Source organism: Pinus tabuliformis, chromosome Q (genome assembly GCF_031772625.1).
Source record: "Pinus tabuliformis cultivar Carrire ecotype Pingquan chromosome Q, CPIR1, whole genome shotgun sequence".
NCBI lineage: Eukaryota > Viridiplantae > Streptophyta > Pinopsida > Pinales > Pinaceae > Pinus > Pinus tabuliformis.
The window spans coordinates 1,194,179,075-1,194,182,863 of record NC_142296.1 but is presented as its reverse complement, the minus strand read 5'-3'; the positions used below and the strand labels follow the sequence as shown (position 1 = coordinate 1,194,182,863).

Here is a 3,789-nt window from a genome sequence, read left to right as displayed (position 1 = left end):
CCAAATGGAGAGCAGCATCATCCTTCTTTTCATCTTTGAATATTGGAAGATCATCTAGCCAATCAACCTTTGGCATAGGATTTGGAAAACCAGGGATATGAGACTGATTCATAGGAGCATACCTGGCATTCATTCTTGCAGTAGAATTCATCTTGAAACTTCATCAAGCTACTGATCTTCTAGCAGTGGAGTCACCTTCCAATTTCTCATTTGATGTGTGGAGTCGCCAAGGTAGTTTTGCAGCCTCAATAAGATGTCTGAGCTCCTGCTACCTTCAGAAGTTCAGCCTCTAAATTTCGGGAATGAATAGACTTCAGGCTCCCGGCAGACGCACCAAAATGTTATCACAAAATCGTGTACTAAGGGCTGCTACTTAGCAAGATCTCATGCAACTATTTCAAACCAGGCTTTAGACTAAGGCTTAGCCTCCTTAGTCAGAGAGGGCTCTCTCACAGATTCTTGATATGAATTAAGAACAAGAAAAGATGGCTAACTCTTCAAACAGTACATGAAAAATAAGCTGGTTGGACAAATATCAAATTAGTCTTCATTGGGCTTATGGAGTCTCACCCATTTCAGTAAACAAAAGCACTGTCTTTTCATGGAAGTCAAGGCTCTTTACATCAGATGTTCAAACATACTTTACATAAACCACAGATTGCCAAGCATACAGGAAGTCAGAGCATTAAACATGAATTCTGAGTGATTATGCTGTAACAATACTGTAAAAAGAACACTAAGAGAATAAACCACCATACATTTGAACAATATGATCTATTGAGAATCTTGAGAAGAAACAACAGCTGTTTTTCTATTACTGTAATAAGTCTTTTACATCAGCCAAAATGAAACTCTGTTTTTTCATAAATCTCCCAACCCCATTTACATCAGAGTTTCTCCTATATATAGGAAAACCAAACTAAAACTACCTTGAGTCTCCTCCTCCAGCATGAGGGGAGCTCGAAGGTTCCTATTAACTATCCTTATCTATTTTAAACAAACTTATTAAATACAAAAGGTATTGCGCTGTAAATACATAGAGTCCTAATCACATTGACATTCTAACTCTATCTCCTCGTATGCATGATGCTTTTGTGAATGCTGCCACATGTCCTCTTTCTGTTTCGGTTGAGGTATCTTGAAGGAGAACACACTGAATGAGCTGGCCTTGGATTCCAGTCACGTAGATGGCTTCATTAATTAACCAAGGAAGGTGCTCTATTTTCACGGCCTCTGTCTCCCATCACTCTTCATCACTTTAAAAACATGTCCTCTGCTCTTTAATTCTTCCCAAACAACGCATATCACCACACCTTTCAAATGAGCTGGAAGCCTTATGAGCTGAACATGTGTACAAACCGGATCACCGAAGACTAAAACTAAAACCCTAATAATTCGATCATAAAGTACCTTTAACGAGACTTTAGCTGGAAACAAAACATTTCACCTTTTTGCGATGCACATCTGTCATCTTCTGAACAGCTAGGATAGTTTTGAATAGTCACCTTTATGCTCTTGAAACATTTCATTCAAAATTAGCTGAACTCAACATCAATTTCATTTTTTCTCATAAAACAGTCATCTACAGCAGTTTCGTAGCGCGCTACGAAACTGCTGTGTGACTTAAAAAACACAGTCTTCCTCTAAACTGCTCACAAAATTGAATAGTTGCTGTTTGCTAGGCTTCACGGTTCACCATTTGAACCAGCCTATAAATAACCAACTGCTCATATTCATCCTTGAAGACCGACAACACCGCAAGCAAGTCTGCCACCAGCATTTCCTGTGCTCTTACTCAATTCATGGCCACCTTTGCCAAGATCATGTCTGAGCACAGCATATACGAACAACTTTTTTCTCACAACTCCCACTAATAATATAATCCCTCCCATTCATATAATATGACCGAGTATAGTTCTGAACACTTCCTGTAGGAGTAATGTCAAATTTCATATGTAGCCTTCCATCCACAGCTAAGTGTTGCTTGACCTCGTTATCCACAGTTGAGGAAAGGATATAATGATCATCACGAGAAAAGCACACCATCACATTCCCTCTTAAGCTGGTCGTTGTATACAAAGGATGTGTAGGCTTTTGTCGTAAGTCCCAAGTTTTGATTTCCTGATCAAAAGATGAAGTCGCAAACAAGTATGGGGAATGATGAGCAAACTTTACCACATTTATATGTTCACGGTGGAGATCTTCGAAAACTTGTAACCGTTTTCTACTGCACACATCATACAGAGCAACATGTTTTGAATATCCACTAGCGAGGAAATAATTATCTGTTTCATTAATATAGACAGATGTTAATTTCTCAAACTCTTCATATGTGTAAGTGGTAGGGTTTCTACTGCTGCTGCCTGCACCATATCTGGAAGGAAGAACAGTTGAGCGCATTCGGTTCACATCATACAGTTGTAATGTGCCATTGTCAGAGCCAGCAATAAGCTTGGAAGGGTCCTTGTTGAACCAACAGAGACCAAGAATACTATGATTTGCTCCAACTGACTGAACATGTCCGACAATTTTACCACTTTCATGGTTGATCACAACCACTTCCCCATCCAAAGTCCCGAAGACCATCAAACTAGCATCAGATGGATGATACTCAAATTGTCTAGGCCAAAACTTCTTGTTTGTCCTTAAGCATGTTGTACAAAACAATAAAAAAGTCGTCCTCCAATGTTGTCGACGCGCACAACCACAGCATAAAACTTGTATATAAGCAAACCATTTCCCTTTCCACTCATATGACGCTTGTAATCTAACTCCAGATTGTCGACGAAAGTATCAGAAAACAAATCGGTGCTATAAAGGATGGAGTCCAGCTTTGAGCTCTCGTTGCTCCAGCACGTTTCAGGCCTTCCTTCTTAATTATAAAGCTTGCCCCTCTGAAAGCACTGGATACAAGGGCAAGCAGACATCCTTTAAGATTGCTTGACGACAATCCGCTCTCGATTCCTCTTAGTCTTTGCACTAGGACTCCCATCGCTGACTGTTCTTAGATCCCTGCCAATCTACGAAGTCTGCAATCCGAGCATGAGCCGGAGAACGCAGTTAATTGGACTCGAATTTCTTCTGCCGTAACCATTACAAAAATCAAACTTTGTGATTTGACCTTCCAACATCTATTTCTGAGTCGTATTTTTCAGGGCCATAACAGACTTTAGCCTTCAATCAGGGCTGGATTCTTTCCAACAAGATACTGACTATGTGGATGCATATAGATCAACCAAATGGGCAAACCTATAGCCTCCAACGCCATTTGTATTATCTCTTATGTTGGTGCCAGACAAACGACCTGGAATTGTGGTTCCAATTGAAAGTGCATTATGTCCACCTCATAACCACCGCAACTTTTGCTTGTACAACTGTCAACCGTCTCTTTGCAAGCACCCATATTATGACATTTACCATAATGCCCTCAGCCACAAAAGGAGTAATTATTAAACATGTTTCCTCTTGAAGATTAATCCTAATGAGCTGCAGCTGAACAACTGTTTGTGATGGACCAAAAAGGCTCTGGTGTTGCTCTAAACACTGCAGTGTCAATAGTAGTAAGCACCATTCAGGCAGGAACCTTATCATCAAAATTTAGTACATGAACCTTCTGCTGAAAACTCGAGCAAATCCCCAATTTCGTAGCACGCTACGAAATCACCTAAACAGGCAGCGCTGCGAAAATGCTAAAAAAGAATTCAGGCGCTGCGAAAACACCCTGTCTTTAAGCTAGCCTAAAAATTTTTAGCAACAGAATTTTCAGTGATAACACCGTCGAGGGGTTGA

The 3,789-nt window shown here is 40.2% G+C and overlaps 1 pseudogene; it reads right to left on the bottom strand.

Moving 5' to 3' along the window:
• Positions 1–1,821: 1,821 nt before the first annotated feature.
• On the bottom strand, positions 1,822–2,586 carry LOC149224002 (protein DWD HYPERSENSITIVE TO UV-B 1 pseudogene; annotated as a pseudogene).
• Positions 2,587–3,789: the final 1,203 nt, after the last annotated feature.